Here is a 17770-nt window from a genome sequence, read left to right as displayed (position 1 = left end):
TCCCTAACTGGGATCATTCGGGCCTCACTATGTAGATGTTCGATGGGAGAAATCAAGAGGCATCCTCGGTGCGATGTCCTCAAATAGCGTAGTCTTCTGACAAGTTCAACGCTACGACGGTCGTCCTATCGCTGGATGGTTTATAGTTAAGGCTATTACTTTCTAGGCGTTTATGACGCTAAGTGCTGTGTATTTTTCGGAAGCCATGCTGGTGATTTGCTAGGTTCAGGTGGTGTGTGAAGGTCGGAGGTAGCAAGACCTGAAGGGTCTGCACTACAGGGGAGAGGAGAGTTATCGGAAGATAGAACTCTCCTTTGTTGGCGGGTTTCCCAGGTTTCAGTGATGGGACCACTCTTCCGTTTTACCACACATCGAGTATTTGAAGAGTGGTCAGCGACAGGTTGAGGACCTTAATGAGGTAGCTTACTTCTGTCGATTCTGGGAGCTTTCGCATCAGCATGTTTATTTTATCAATACCAATGGATTTGGACGATTTTGCCTTGTTGATGGCATTCTCAACCATCTTAAAGATAACAAGTAAGGAAGGGCTAAGGTCGGGTGTCACCGAACATTTTATACTCTCGCATAATAAAGTGATAATCGAGATTTCATTTTCCGGGAGATTTACCGATATTTTCGGTGAACAATTAGGTTAGGTTAGGTTAGGCACTGAGCTCTTCGTGTTCGATATCAACAACAATTTTTCCACAAGGGATACCTCTGCTCAAATGCAGTATTTGTATAAATTTTTATTCCGCTATCATCATTGGTTCCTAATGTATATATTATACAGAGAAGACATCATATGGAATTCAAAATAGCGTTATATTGGAAGAAGGCGTGGTTGTGAACCGATTTCACCCATATTTCGTACATGTCATCAGGGTGCCGAATTTCATCGGTCGAGTAGTTCCTAAGATATGGTTTTTGGTCCATAAGTGGGCGACGCCACGCCCATTTTCAATTAAAAAAAAAAGCCTGGGTGCAGCTTCCTTCTGCCATTTCTTCCGTAAAATTTAGTGTTTCTGACGTTTTTTGTTAGTCGGTTAACGCACTTTTAGTGATGGACGGACGGACGTACAGACAGACATCCGGATTTCAACTCTACTCGTAACCCTGATCACTTTGGTATATGTAACCCTATATCTGACTCTTTTAGTTTTAGAACTTACAAACAACCGTTATGTGAACAAAACTATAATATGTACTCTCTTTAGCAACTTTGTTGCGAGAGTATAAAAATGAGTGGTGTACAGTCTATTGACATTTTTCGAAGCCGTAGGGTAATACATCGTTTGCTTTTATCTACCGAAGGGTGAAGTGTAAATAGCCGGCTCGCGTACTTCTTTGGGCCCGAAGCTTACTCAAACCGGTGGAGAGGTTTATCATTTGCCGAGTCTCCAAATTGAGATCAGTTATTCCTCCAGACGCAGGTTAGACTCAATGTCAGCACGAGTCAGGAGGATACGGAAATACAATGCTGCAAGGCGTTGCTCCAGTGATGACAATCTTATGCTAAGACTTACCAATCTAAACGAGGTTAGATCTCCGCAATAACAGCCATTGGCCAGATAAAATTCGGGTTAATTCCGTTAACGTAGAACCTGCAGTGGTAGGAATTAATAAATTAGTTAAGGTTAAATTGGTCGGCTTTATGTAAGAGAGCAGCCTGTGCAGTGCTTACTGAAGATATAAGGTCAAGTTCGACTGATGCACTCAATACAATCCTGCCTCAGTTGCCCATTCAACTCTGTACACGCAGAGAAGCAGCATGTTATGCTATAATAATACAGGAATAATGAGGTTACAATAGGAAAGATTATAGACTTGGCGCCATTCTGAACTATCTAAACATAAGTAAGTAAGACTATATCCTCAAAGCTTAGATTTTCATAGCTACTTCCGGGTGAGGATACTCTCTAGACGTGAGTGGATATGAGGTTTGATAGAAGAAGATAATGACATCTCTATATATAGCGACGTGTCCCAAATCGAATGGAGGGGGTGTGGGTGTATACTTCAATGATCTCGAAATGTCTCTCTCTATCCGACTACCTGGCTGAGTTTGCCAGCATCTACCAAGCGGAAGTACTAGGTACCGAAAGCAACCATATACATGGACAACCAAGCAGCACTGCTGGCACTGTCGACACCACTAATTAATTCTGGCTTAGTTGGCAGTTGCCGAAATACTTTAAGCTTACTGGCGAGTCAGTTCCATCTTTCCTTAATTTGGGTTACGGGCCACAGGAACATTTTCGGTAATGAAAAAGCAGACGAGTTGCCCAAAATATGAGCGTCTTTAAATGAATCCGAAGAGGAGTTACCACCGTGACCGCTGGGAATGATCGAATGAGAGCTTTATATAGTATTGTGCAGATGAAAATCAATAACTAACAGTAAGATAACGAAGCAGATATGGCCCAAATATGATAAGACTACATCTTCTTCTTTACTGGCGTGGACACCGCTTACGCGATTATAGCCGAGTCAACAACAGCGCGCCAGTCGTTTCTTCTCTTCGCTACGTGGCGCCAATTGGATATTCCAAGCGAGGCCAGGTCCTTCTCCACTTGGTCCTTCCACCGGAGTGGAGATCTTCCTCTTCCTCTGCTTCCCGCGGCAGGTACTGCGTCGAATACTTTCAGAGCTGGAGTGTTTTCATCCATCCGGACAACATGACCTAGCCAGCGTAGCCGCTGTCTTTTAATTCGCTGAACTATGTCAATGTCGTCGTATATCTCGTACAGCTCATCGTTCCATCGAATGCGATATTCGCCGTGGCCAACGCGCAAAGGACCATAAATCTTTCGCAGGACTTTTCTCTCGAAAACTCGCAACGTCGACTCATCGGTTGTTGTCATCGTCCAAGCCTCTGCACCATATAGCAGGACGGGAATTATGACCGACTTATAGAGTTTGGTTTTTGAGAGAGGACTTTACTTTTCAATTGCCTACTCAGTCCGAAGTAGCACCTGTTGGCAAGAGTAATCCTGCGTTGGATTTCCAGGCTGACATTGTTGGTGGTGTTTACGCTGGTTCCAAGATAGACGAAATTATCTACAACTTCAAAGTTATGACTGTCAACAGTGGCGTGGGAGCCAAGTCGCGAGTGCGACGACTGTTTGTTTGATGATAGGAGATATTTCGTCTTGCCCTCGTTCACTGCCAGACCCATTTGCGTTGCTTCCTTGTTCAGTCTGGAGAAAGCAGAACTAACGGCGCGGGTGTTGAGACCGATGATATCAATATCATCGGCATACGCCAGCAGCTGTACACTCTTATGAAGGATTGTACCTGCTCGATTCAGTTCTGCAGCTCTAATAATTTTCTCCAGCAGCAGATTGAAAAAGTCGCACGATAGGGAGTCGCCTTGTCTGAAACCTCGTTTGGTATCGAACGGCTCGGAGAGGTCCTTCCCGATCCTGACGGAGCTTTTTGTGTTGCTCAACGTCAGTTTACACAGCCGTATTAGTTTTGCGGGGATACCAAATTCAGACATCGCGGCATAAAGGCAGCTCCTATTCGTGCTGTCGAAAGCAGCTTTGAAATCGACGAATAGGTGGTGAGTGTCGATTCTCCTTTCATGGGTCTTTTCCAAGATTTGGCGCATGGTGAATATCTGGTCGGTTGTTGATTTACCAGGTCTGAAGCCATACTGATAAGGTCCAATCAGTTTGTTGACGGTGGGCTTTAATCTTTCACACAATACGCTCGATAGAACCTTGTACGCGATGTTGAGGAGGCTTATCCCACGGTAGTTGGCGCAGATTGTGGGGTCTCCTTTTTTATGAATTGGGCATAGCACACTTAAATTCCAATCGTTGGGCATGCTTTCATCCGACCATATTTTGCAAAGAAGCTGATGCATGCTGCTTATCAGTTCTTCGCCGCCGGGTTTGAATAGCTCGGTAAGACTACATAGGTTTAAGAAAAATATTTTCAGCCGTCTTCTTTACTGGTGTAGACATCGTTTACACGGTTAGAGCTGAGTTAACGCGGTACCACAAGTTTCTTTTTTTCGCAGTTTTCGAGCATCAACCCATTTGGGAACATTTCATAATGGAGGCTGAATTTACCGATCACAGTGCCAAAGATACCTTGTTGCGATGTTACGCCTTCTCATTTTATCTCGCCTTCAGACGGATGTTCTTTGGCTACCCAGAGGATACTTGGTCAAAGACCGGAAGTTGTGAGCTGATGGCAGTCAGATAACTTTCCTCACTTGCCTGAACTTCTACACATGACTCCATGCATATCATATTATTTAAGTGTTACAGTTTGAATTCATAAAGCTATAAACACGTTAGACTTAAGACACATCCGAAACCGAAAAACTTATTTTCTAAAAAACTGTGCCAAACTTGACACCGAAAAATGCATTCGCAGCGAAATGCTCACACGCATCTGCCGCTTCCAAATTTATCACCCAGCAGCAAGCATACGCAATCATATGAGTTCACTTGTGATTCCTTTAGCGGAGTTTCGGTGCGGCCGTTTGCATAAAATTTTGATTTATTGCCATTGCCGTAAAAAGATGTCGCATTTACTTAATTGAAAGTCGTTCATATGCCATCCCCAGCGAAGCCACAAGAGCGTGTAATAAAAAGTCGACAGCAAGAAACAGGGGGAGGGAAAGGGGACTCAGGCACGCATGCATATGCAACACACAAATGCTCATAGTATTCCCGTAATTTAAACAAAATGCTAAAATCAACGCTGACTGACTGACACAATAGAGGAAGCCAAGGCAGAAGAAGAAGGATAAAGAGAAATGGTGTAAAAAGTTGTAGCACGACAGGGAGCTATGGGCACCGGAATGAATGAGCGCACAAAGTATATTTGAGGAATTCCATGAAAACGAAATAATTTAAATTGAAAACAATAAAAATATTTCGCAAGGAAAATAATAACACGGAAAAAAGAAGGTTGCCAGTTGAAAGCGCAGACAAATGGGCGCAAAGCTTTGCTGCGGAGCCGAATTTTATTGTGTTTTTCTTAAATGATTGAAGTGTAGGCGCCCCTTTTTCATGTTATCTTTTCATTTTTGTCACAAAAAAGGAATTTAATTGTGTATATAGTAGGTATATATATTTAAAATATATACTTATGTACATTCATATCTAGAGAGGGCGAGAGCTCTCAGCTCAACTTTTGTTCGTATATGGGTTCGAGGCAATTATTTGGAAATGTCTAAGGGCTTTCTGTGGAATTCTATTTATTATAACACATTGGTTGACTAAGTTTTTTCAATATTACAAAAACAATTTTTAATTAAAAAAAAGAGCACTTGTTTGAAAAATGAAAATGAAAAGAAGAGTTTCTTCCTAGACTAGAAATGGGTTAGGATAACTAAGTTGTTGCTATCCACCCATCGTGGATGGTCCTTAGATAGTTTCAAACATATATCTTGCTAAAAAAACTATAAACTGACAAGGTTTTGGTGGAGGTATCAATCGTACATTAACCAGTAAGAACAAACATCTTACGAAACATAACAACTCTCTAAAAATTCTCAAGCAAACAAGGTTATCTGATCGACGTTGCTGAAGTATTAGCCAGTATGCCATCCATTGGCGTCTAGGGAGGTGAACTCAAGCGATTATATCAGCTATCAGCTAGTAGAATAGTATCGGCAAAGACAGAAGAGAGGAACAAGTACATCAAAATGCGGCAGAAGCGGACTTATTCCGGACATCCACAAGTGGATAGACAAACGACATGGGAACCTGTATTTTCATCTGAGCTAAATACTTAGTGGACATGAGTGCTTTAGAAGCTACCTTGAAAGATTCATAATGACATTAAACCCAACTGTCCGACGTGTCCAGAGGATATTGAAGACTCTGAACAAAACAGGAATGCTGTTAGCTAAGCGTCTGCTTTCATAATGACAAAACTGAAACTTTTCCACAGATAAAGCGTCCGTCAGTTCGCACAAAACTTAACTTGAATGTCATGTCAAGTAATACTTAACTGGTGGTTCTGTGGGAGAGTCTTGAACTGGGAGTTTAAGTTAGGCTTGGCGTATTAAAGTTTCGCATTCCGGCTTTCGATGTTTCCTCCTACTATAAAACCGCGTTATTTGATCGACTAAGATACTCACTTATTGTGATTCTACTATGACTCATATAACATAAGTAGAACTCGGCGAATTACCTGAAAATGATATTAGCCACCTGAATAAATTTGTGGTAGTCTTTAGGCGTTTCCTCGATAAGCGTTTCTTGATCCATTCCTAGGAGTTTTGGCAACACAATAGACAAGCGCCTCTAGCAGTTCAAGTGGGACTATTCGGGGCTTCACAAGAAATCAGTTTGTTTGCCAAACCTAACCCCAGTGGCTTGGGCCTTAAAAGCATCGTAGATTTCGGTAGGGATCCAACTATAGAAGCTGCGACGTCTTCGTACGCATACGCACTTATCCGACGGCAGCCTGCTTTAGTTCACACCACTACCCCTAGTAATTGGCAGCCAAACACACAATGCTATAATTGACAGCAGAGTAATGTAGAAGAGGTAAAGTAATCTCGTCACAGCGGACTTCTCTCAAGGGCCAGTATTACCAAAAGAGTAAACTTCACCAAAAAGTTCAAGGTTTCGCTAAGTAGCAAGGCTGAATGAAATGATTTCACTCTCGAGCTACTGCTTAGGGATAGTACATTCAAGTGGTACACTGACGGCTCGAAAACATCGGAACGAATACGTGCAGGAGTTGCACCACCACGCACCAAACTCGCCATAGCTATTTGTTTTCTGAGAATTTTTGGCAGAAAAAGTTGATGCATACAGATAAATCAACAAAAATATCGCAACGAACGTATAACCGTACTTAGCGCTAAAAGCGCCATAAAGGAGCTGCTCCGAAAGGAAGAAGGAGTAGGCTGAGAGAGATATTGGCAACAACTACAAAGCATACGACATGCCAAGTTGCTAATGAGAGGTTGCAACCTCAGGAGGTTTAAATATGTTATTAGCCGCCTTAAGGACAAATTCAGACTACTTGTCGCATTCTACATTGCCTACTGCAAGCTGAAAAAGCATTTTATACAACATGGGCCTAGCCTGAAACACCAGAACACCTGCTAATAGACTGCATAGCAGACTGCAGACGCAGCTTGAAGGCCCTTGGATACATGTTTCCAAATAGCGATCACATCGCTTCGACCCGACCACCTGCTAATAGACTGCAAAGCAGACTGCAGACGCAGCTTGAAGGCCCTTGGCTACATGTTTCCAAATAGGGAACACATCGCTTCGCCAGCACCCAGCAGTTGGACTTTATCGAATTTTCATTTCGTTCATTCATAACCCCAAAAATATCTTCATATCTTCTTTTTTAATTTTTAGGACGATACCGCTATTTAAAGTAAAATATTGACATTACACTTACGAACACTTTATTTAAATAACTTAGAGAGGTAAGCTCTCCAACAAATTAATATTCGTGAAAAAAGAGACATTTTAAGATATCTTATACTATTTTAATTCATATTTATGTATTTTATAACTTATATAGAATACTAAAATACGAATAAATTCAGAGCTTAGGTTTCTTAAAAATACAACAACATTAGCGTAACTCATATTATTATGTAGGCGTTCATATAAGCCCACGCAAATGCCATCAAATAAAATGTACGAGATACCTTCGTGATTGTGCTGGCGAAAAGCTTGTGACACTCGGGGCATGTGTGTGGGAGGCCCGTCGTCTGCTTTGTGTTCAAAGTTCGCAATTATTGAAATTCTTTAGTGACAGGAACAAACAACAGATGGAGCTTTAGTTGTAAACCCACGGCCTGTTGCTGCAGCTGCGTTGCGCGTAGAAGACTACTCCTCATATAGTATACTGTGTGTGTGTATTTGAAGCTGGGCAACAAACCTGTGGCATGCATGCATAATTTTGCCTTTCGAGTTAATTTGTGTGGCAGGCATACTTTTGTGGCTATACATGTGGGATGAACGTGATTTGTACGCTCATTTCTTACAAGAAGCCATAAAGGGTGTGTTATTTGAAGTATGTGAAGATGTTTAAGGTATGCAAGCTGCAGAAAGGACGCATTTCCTAACTTACCTTAGCTACCTTAGCCAATTTTTCATATTGATACTGCATTCTATGAACTAAAACTTCTTGCCACACCGCCCTGCCGTTTTCGTTCGCTGATACTTCTTCGTCTTTACTGCCGCAGAAACCGCATACGTGGTTATAGCCGAGTTAACAACAGCGCGCTAGTCGTTTCTTCCTTTCACAAAGTGGCGCCAATTGGAGATTGCAAGCGAAGCCAGGTCCTTCTTCACCTGAATTTTCCAACGGGGTGGAGATCTTGCCCATCCTCTGCTTCCCGGGCGGGTACTGCGTCGAACACTCCCAGAGATGGAGTGTCATCATCCATTCGGACTACATGACCTAGCTAGCGTGTCCGCTTTCTTTTAATTGACTGAACTATGTCAATATTGTCGTATTTCTCGTACAGGTCATCGTTCCATCGTCTGCGGTATTCGCCGTTACCAATGCGCAAAAACAATAAATCTCGAATACTTGTAACACCAAATCACCAAATGTTGTCATCGTTCATGCCTCTGCACCATATTGCACGACGGGGACGATGAGTGACTTGTAGAGTTTGGACTTTACTTCTCAATTCCCTACTCAGTCCGAAGTAGTACCTGATGGCAAGAGTTATTCTGAGTCGGGTTGCGATGCTCACATTGTTGTTGGTGTTAATGTTGGTTCCAAGATAGACGAAATTATCTACGAGTTTGAAGATATGACTGACAAAAGTCGCGAGAGCGACATGGTCGGCATCCAAAGAGGCATCTCTCACCGGAGGCTCTTTTCTTCCTTTCATTGGGAGTGAGTTCTACGAGGCGGGTCCCAAGCTCAGCGCACAACAATGGGGAGGGATTCTTCGCCTTCTCACTTTAGCTTGCCTAACCGGATGGTTTTTGGCTACCCAGAGGATACTTGGTCTAAGAGCGGAAGTCGTGAGGTGTTTGAGCCATATGCAAAAGAATCGTTTCGTCTTATTTCCTAAACCCACTCGCTACTTTAGCAAATATATTTAGTTGGATTAATTAATTAGATTTTATAATATATCCATATTGAAGATTTCTTCATGAAACTACTGACTTCTTTAATAACAATACAAGGCTCCCCTGTGTTGAAAACTAAATTTAGCTAAGATATCAAAACGTCAGAATTAAGTTGCCATAATTCTTGTGAGAGCTATAATTTAGTAAACTTTCCCAAAGCGGTACTTCATGGACGAACATGAAACACGTGTCTGAAAATTGTGAAGTTAGAAGAAATGTTACGAAAGAAAAGTGAAGGAAAGCGAACAAACGAAAGCACTTAGGTATAAATAAAGTATGTGAAGTTTCACTTGTTGCAAGTAAAGAGTTTGATGATGAAAGCGTGGAAATAACGGTATAATGAATATTGTGGTGTACTGAGGGCGTGAACGGGACTTGACGTGAAATGAAAAAGGGGAAAACTGTGTGGAAAAACTTGACGCATAATGAAATGGAAAATCTGCTGCGCAACAGCGAGAGAATTTAATTTATGGTTAATGCAGCGCACTTGCAGCAACACGAAGAAGAAGAAGAAGTGTACTTACATATATTTAAAAAGCCAAAGACGAAGACGATGAAAGACGAACAATTCACAACTCAGCGTTTACATAATGAAATGAAAGAGTGCAATGAGCAGCATACACGTAACATGGGAGAGTGACGCATGCGAAAATTAATTATGCTTTTGTGTTTGCGAGAAACGAATGATGATTTTTCCCGTTAGTCCTGCTTCTTACATGCCCCAAGTAAAGGGAAGGTTGATATGGCAATTGTTGTAATGAATGTGGGGAATTTTTAATTAATTCTCTTGCTGTTTTCTTATTTGCAAATTGAACTATATGTTTGTAGGTTAACTTATGGAAAACGCTTGCACAATGGTTTCCTATTGAAAAGGCAAAGGATTTTATAACCAGTTCAAAAGTCATAATTTTTCTTGGAATTTTTTCAAATTTTGGGCATAACTTATTCTTATATGAGTAATCGAGTACTTTAACTATTTCGGGTCACCTTTGTGTAATAGCCGAAACACACTCGGGACCTTAAAATTAGCTGAAGACGAGAAAAACGCTAACTTCGGTAGCACCAAAGATATAATACTCTTCACAAATACAAACAAAGGATTCCGTAGAAATTCTTTGATTGGTCAGGTTGTATGGCAGCTATAAGCTTTGGTGATCCGATCTGAATACTTTTTTCGGAGATTGAATAATTGTCTTAGACAATAATCGTGCCCAATTTTTTGAAGATATCTCGTCAAATGGAAAAGCATTATTCCTATTGTTCAGTTGGTATTGTAGCTTTATGTCGTCATAGAACTCGTACAGCTCATCGTTCCATCGAATGCGATATGCACAGTTGCCAATCCGCAAAGGACCATAAATCTTTCGCAGAACCTTTCTCTCGAAAACTCGCATCGTCGACACATCAGATGTTGTGGCGCTATACCACAAAGCATGACGGGAATAATGAGTGACATATAGAGTATGGATTTTTTCGTCGAGAGAGGACTTTACTCCACAATTGCTTACTCAGTCTCAAGTACCACCTGTTGGCAAGAGTTATTCTTTAATAGATTTCGAGGCTGACATTGTTGCTGCTGTTGATACTGGTTCCAAGATAGATGAAATTACGACTTCAAAGTTATGACTATCAACAGTGAGTTGAGAGCCTAGTTGCGAGTGCGATGACTGTTTGTTTGATGACAGGAGATATTTTGTCTTGCTTTCGTTCACTTCGAGACCCGTTTGCTTCACTTCCTTACTTAGTCTGGAGAAAGCAGATTTAGCAGCGGCTGTCTTTATGATCGGCGTACGTCAGCAGCTGTAAATTTTTATAGAAGATGGTACCTTCTCGATTCAGCCAGTAGCTCGAATTATTTTGTCCAGGAGTAGATTGAAGAAGTCGCACGCTTGGGAGTCACCTTATCTGAAACCTCGTCCTTCCTGATACTGGCGAAGCTTTGGGTATTACTCAACGGATACCGAATTCAGTCAAAGCGGCATGAAATCATCTCCTTTTCGTGATGTCACAAGCAGTTTTGAATTAGACGAAAAGGTGGTGTGTGTCGAGCGTCTTTTCACTGGTCTTTTCCAAGATTTGGCGCATGGTCTTCTTTCTCGCCACCGATTTTGGTATGCTCTGGCCATCAATTACTAGATAACCTTTGGGAGTTCTACAAGAGTGTGCTCTGGTCGTGAAACCTTCTGTTAGTCGCCAAATCAATGTTAGGAATTCGGACCGTACGCACGTCTAGAACACTGAATACGTGTCTTCCATCTATCACTACACGATCGATCGGCTGTTTGATCCGGAGACAGTCAGACAGCTTGGTGAATTTTTTTATACTGGAATCTAGTACTACGGAAAACCATATTTCTGGACCCGCGAAGTCAATCAGTCTCAACCCATTCGTGGATGTTTCATCGTGGAGTCTGAATTTACCGACCGTTGTGTTAAAGTTGTCTTCTTTGCCCACCTTGGCGTTAAAGTTGTCAATCCCGATTTTGACATTGTGGCGGGGCAGTTCTCATACTTACCCTGTTCAGGGTATAAAAGTTAAACCTTAACCAAACACATATTACTTTAAATTAGATAATTCTTAAACGAGCTAGTGTTTTAAAGCCGCTTAAAAGCTTCTCCTAAAATTAGCGTATTCATTCGACCCCCTAGTAGGAGCAGCAAGGAAGAAAATTCTGAAATTCGTATTGTGGCAGAGTCTACCTATTCCTCTGTGTTATTTTCCGAATCTAGTATGAGATGGACATGCTCGAACATTCCTTCCAAGTTTCAGCTTTTAAGCGTTTGTGGTGCTATTATTTCTCAATGGTAGCGAGTGTTTTATTAAATGAAATGAAATTTTTAAAAGCTTCGCCACACGCTCTACAAATAAGTGAAATAATGGCTTTTTTATTTATTTACACAAATTATTAAAGGCAAATAATCATTAGCGTGGGAGTGAAAGTGATAAAGCATATGCGTGGGTGTATATCAATAAACAAATGAGCATTGTCACTTGGAGAAGATAAGGAAAACTTGGTGCTAAAATTTTGTCTCTCAGGCAGTGTGGGATGCTGTTCTTGTACATGTCTTTAAATAAGTGTTTACTTGTTTTTAACGCCCTAAGAAAATGGAACTTTTTGAAGCATTTAAGCGCATGTAAAAAATATATTTATGTAATTAAAAAAAAAGAAAACATTACGACAATGAGCGCATGCCGGGAAAACAAATATTCACAAGTAAGGAAGTAACTAAATTCGGGTGCCCAGGGAAATACCTTAAGGTGTAAAACGTCAACGAGAGGATCGCAGTCCGAATAACTCATACACCGGCCAACAAATTCCAAATTAGGTCTATTATTATTAAACGTAAATATTATATGTAGTTTATGAGAGTTCTAAAAAAATGTACCTTGGGTTTCATTAAGGTATCTCACAATCACCAATCATATGGAGCAAAGTCAGCCGGACGTCCGAAAATACTGATATTAGGTATATGGCGGCTAGTTTTCGTCCACAAAGATACACGAAAGTTTGAAAATCTTTATAATACGTATATAGGGGCTCAAGGAAGTATTGACCCGATTTAACCAATTTTTGATACATAAGGATTCTCTCTGAATTTCAATTGTATATCCTACATCCGGTCCGATATTTACGGTCAAATTCAACTATAAATGCTGGGGTCCACATATTCGGTACTTAGGGATTTCAGCACTACTTGATTTGTTTACTGGAAAGTGAAAGTATCAGAGAGAATTTAAAGTTGTGCTATATGGAAAGTAGGCGTTTCGAACATTTTCATACTGTGAAATAGAGAAGAGTTCCAAGTACAAATCATCGATCAATTTTCACGCCGGTTGCCCTAAAGCTGGCATGCTTTCTCTGAGGTAAAATTTAATGTCTCTTGCGCTTTTAGAAGTTTTTAAGAGTACCGTTATATGATGAGTGAGACGGGTTATTTTCCGATTTCATCCATTTTCACACTGCCGGTAGGAGTTCTTATAATTATAAGATGTGGTTAGTAGTTATAATGCGAGGACTCATTGCACATTGTATGTCGGGGTAAATTCTGGATAAGTGGGAGTTCAACCTGCTACTGTATCTATAACGAAGTCAATCTAGATTCTCGGGGCAATTCGAGCTCTTCGTCTACTATTTAATGTGGTTTGACTCCAAATATTTTATCATTTTTTGAAAAGCAGTAAAAGTGTCAATGGCTCCGCTGTGAATTGCGGTTAATGCATGTCTGAAGTTTGTTGGATCAGTGTTCTGATCGTTTCCTAACCGGAAGCATGAAGACTTCACTATGAGACATCAAGAGGCAACCTGTAATCGTACAGAGGGCAGTATTCTGACATGTCTGAGGTCTCTTCGCCTGCGTATCTACAGCCAGGTGATAGCGGTTGTATGCGAAGTGAAGAAAGCTGTCAAGTGTAATGCCTAAAATCATGGGGTTGCGGCCTTACCCTAACGCCAATCTTTCTCGTAAACTTTCCGATTAAATTTGTTACATATTATATACATTCAAGGCTTTTGACGCCTGTTTAGCTATAGATTTGAGTTCCAAAATGGTAATAGAAAATATTATTATTATTTCATACATTATTAATGTATCTCAATCGGTGTAATACTTACAGATTATGTCTAATTCTTCGATAATTATCGAATATTTTTAATATTTTTTATGTCTCCTAACTGAAGTTTTTTATAATCTGATTTAGTAAACGTATTGTTTTTCTGGTAGGCAGGTAACTGGACTTTGCCAATACGTATGTATGCAGTTTATTAACAACTTGAATATAAATTATTTAATAACTAATGCTCAAGGTGGAGATCAGCTTAAATTGATTTATAAAGGGTGATTTTTTAAGAGCTTGATAACTTTTTTAAAAAAAAAAACGCATAAAATTTGCAAAATCTCATCGGTTCTTTATTTGAAACGTTAGATTGGTTCATGACATTTACTTTTTGAAGATAATTTCATTTAAATGTTGACCGCGGCTGCGTCTTAGGTGGTCCATTCGGAAAGTCCAATTTTGGGCAACTTTTTCGAGCATTTCGGCCGGAATAGCCCGAATTTCTTCGGAAATGTTGTCTTCCAAAGCTGGAATAGTTGCTGGCTTATTTCTGTAGACTTTAGACTTGACGTAGCCCCACAAAAAATAGTCTAAAGGCGTTAAATCGCATGATCTTGGTGGCCAACTTACGGGTCCATTTCTTGAGATGAATTGTTGTCCGAAGTTTTCCCTCAAAATGGCCATAGAATCGCGAGCTGTGTGGCATGTAGCGCCATCTTGTTGAAACCACATGTCAACCAAGTTCAGTTCTTCCATTTTTGGCAACAAAAAGTTTGTTAGCATCGAACGATAGCGATCGCCATTCACCGTAACGTTGCGTCCAACAGCATCTTTGAAAAAATACGGTCCAATGATTCCACCAGCGTACAAACCACACCAAACAGTGCATTTTTCGGGATGCATGGGCAGTTCTTGAACGGCTTCTGGTTGCTCTTCACCCCAAATGCGGCAATTTTGCTTATTTACGTAGCCATTCAACCAGAAATGAGCCTCATCGCTGAACAAAACACGCGCGCGAAACACATTTCGAACCGAACACTGATTTTGGTAATAAAATTCAATGATTTGCAAGCGTTGCTCGTTAGTAAGTCTATTCATGATGAAATGTCAAAGCATACTGAGCATCTTTCTCTTTGACACCATGTCTGAAATCCCACGTGATCTGTCAAATACTAATGCATGAAAATCCTAACCTCAAAAAAATCACCCGTTATGTATAGTAAGTTGTCTTCGAGTGGTGCTGAGTAAACCTGCTGTAGGTTGGAGGAGAATAGATAAATTAATCGAAGTAATATTTTTGTACTTATATAGTTTTAATTAAATATATCGTATTTAATCAACGTAGAAAGTAAGAATTTTATCTAAAATATAGCAGATTCTCTTAAAGCTATAGTGGTAGGAGAGAGTGGGGAGAAAACAGCATTGGCAGTAGATAACAGGAATTCGAAATGATCAACCTCCCTCGAGACAAATTCCACCTCATTGTCGCGTTCTATATGGGCACTACAGGCTCACGAAAAACTTGTTTAACATGGGCAAGGTCTCATGGCATAGTGACATGGAACACGATTGCCTAGAAGCAGGCTCAAGACCCTAGTTTCAATCTACGTGGACAGCGATCACATTACCTTAGTCGCGCCCAGCAGGCTCTTGGAGTTGTTCTGCATGCTGTGACCATATGTGCATGAGGCAGGGCACAATAGACCATAGGTCGCGGTGCAAAACCTCAATTTTCCTATCTTTCTATCCATCTATGCGTCAGAATACATGTTAGTGCAAAATTGCATCACAAGTGCTTCCCATTTGTTTGAGCATCTCGCATAGTTTGTGCGATTCGTTACTCTCCAATTCGTTACAATCCAATTCAATACAGGCGACTCGAAGACAGGTAATACCATATATAAATATCATTTATAATAATAAATATCTTTTACGTATAATAAAATTTCCTAACCCAAAATCTTGATAAGTGGAAAATTATGAAGTACTCTCTACATTTTTTAGAGTACAATTTTACAGAAAAGTGATTATCACGAATAATTTTGTCAAGCTTTATAACAACATGTTGTGTAGCTGTTGGCTTACAGTGACCATGGGTTACTTCTGCAGATCCGTAAAAATGTGTATAATTTTTATCACTATGTGTTTTATTTTTTTCTTTAAATTAAAAAATGCTCTGTTATCAGTTCTCTTCAATATTGTATTTTTTCTTTCATTAAATTTAAATGTTCACGTTGACATTCTGAAGCAGAGCTTTAATATTTTCGTTATTTTGTTGACATTTCCGCGTAATTTCATGCAACGTCAAGTGTCACAATAACAACAGAAGACGCGATAGGCAGTATGATAAAGACAGTACGGCCGTGTGTTGGAGTTTATATAAACGAATATAGTGGACTTAAGCAAGTATAAGGGTACGCGACACGAATGCGATGTTAAAAATGAATATCTTTGATGCGTTAAGGCGAGAATGACGTCATTTTAGCAATATTATGAGAGATACAGAACAGTAGCGTGGAAGTGGATAATTGCATAATTTTGAAGTATATTTCAAAAAACCTGTATATACAATACATATATACATGCTTTCAACAAGTTTTACGAAAGATAAGTTAATTCGATGCCAGTTCAACAGAACTTAGTAATCTCACAAAATCTGGAATTTAATACGTAGAGACTGTAAGAAATATGCTCTCTAAGTAATGTCCACATTCGATCAAAGAAACATCTTCACTATTTTTCGACTTTCCTTTCTGTTGTTTCACTATATGATACCTGGGAGTGTTGTTCAGATGTCAGGTGGTCAGGGCCTTTATATTCATACATATATAAAAATAAAATCGACAATTTCACCTTTCTCAAATGCTGGATAATCCAAGTAAGAACTTAGATCACAGTTGTTTTGGAATATATCCAGGATTTCCAGAATATATTTTTCGTGATATTTTCAGTTAGTTACAACTTTTTTTGTATTCTGATCATGTGATGATGAAAGCTTGTCTCCTTGAGGCATTCTTTTCAAGGAAGCTGTGGTTGTCTCTTCATCAGACGGACGCTTACCTTTGCAGGCAGGTTTAACTGTTGAAAGTCCGTTGCTTTTAAAAACCAATATTTTTTGATATTTGTCGAAAAATGATATCTTATTTAGTTGATGTTGCTGTAGTGTCAGAAAGATAAAAGGTTCCAAGAGATTCTTCGCAAATAATTTGCTGCCAAATAGGTAGTTCTACATACAGCCTTGATCTGTCTCTCGCTTCTCTGCTTATATACTTTAGAGATCTCTCTCTCTCAGAGAGAGATATAGGAGGGAAGGACCTTGCTGCCAAATAGGTAGTTCTACATACAGCCTTGATCTGTCTCTCGCTTCTCTGCTTATATACTTTAGAGATCTCTCTCTCTCAGAGAGAGATATAGAAGGGAAGGACTTGCTTCCTGACGACTGTAGCGTCCATATAAATATCCACTGCTTCGGAGAGCCTCTTTCAGAATGGTGACTATCCACTTCGATAGTAGAATAGTGATGTTAGTCTTAAGTTCTCTGCCTGTGACCTCAAGATTAGTTAAGGGACTAAACTCATAACCTACTAAACCCTAATGGATTCGCTGGAAGAGAGGGGTGGTGAGCTTTTTTTTACGGATGTATTAAGGCTTGCAGCAGAGTTGATGGAGGATTATACTGTAGAAGACTTTCCATCAGACCCAATTTTATATTTCCTGATGGCTTCAGCGTCTTTCAAGTGGTGGTGACTGCCATAAAAGTAACAGATAGACTGTTCCGGAGCGCAGCCTCCTTCAGAATAGTGACTATCCACTTCGATAGTAGAGCAGCGGTGTAAGATTTGAGTTCGCTGCCGGTGCATTCAAGACTAGTGAAAGGATGTCTAGACTCCATATTTCTAGCGACAAGTCTGCTGGGATAGGTAATTTAGTCTCAATAACTCCGAAAGGGGAATGAAAAGAAGCTCCGTTGGCTTCTTGTGATTTCCTAATAAACTTTTGGGTTTCAGACCAGCTCAGAAAGCGTTGGTCAACTACCAGGAGCTGTGCAGTCATAAGATCGGTCTGGCTTTGAGCAAATTGTAAGAGGTTTAGAGAACTCTTTGCTCTTAACAAGGTCCACCTT

At 40.2% G+C, this 17770-nt stretch overlaps 1 protein-coding gene across 1 annotated transcript in view; it reads left to right on the top strand.

The window, feature by feature from the left end:
- LOC105227364 (hemicentin-1) overlaps positions 1–17770 on the top strand; it is a 211585-nt gene that overhangs the window by 70718 nt on the left and 123097 nt on the right. The gene's annotated exons all lie outside the window — the stretch shown is intronic.

This window comes from Bactrocera dorsalis, chromosome 1 (assembly GCF_023373825.1).
Source record: "Bactrocera dorsalis isolate Fly_Bdor chromosome 1, ASM2337382v1, whole genome shotgun sequence".
Lineage (NCBI taxonomy): Eukaryota > Metazoa > Arthropoda > Insecta > Diptera > Tephritidae > Bactrocera > Bactrocera dorsalis.
Note: the sequence above shows the minus strand (reverse complement) of the source record. Positions and strands in the feature narration are given on the sequence as shown.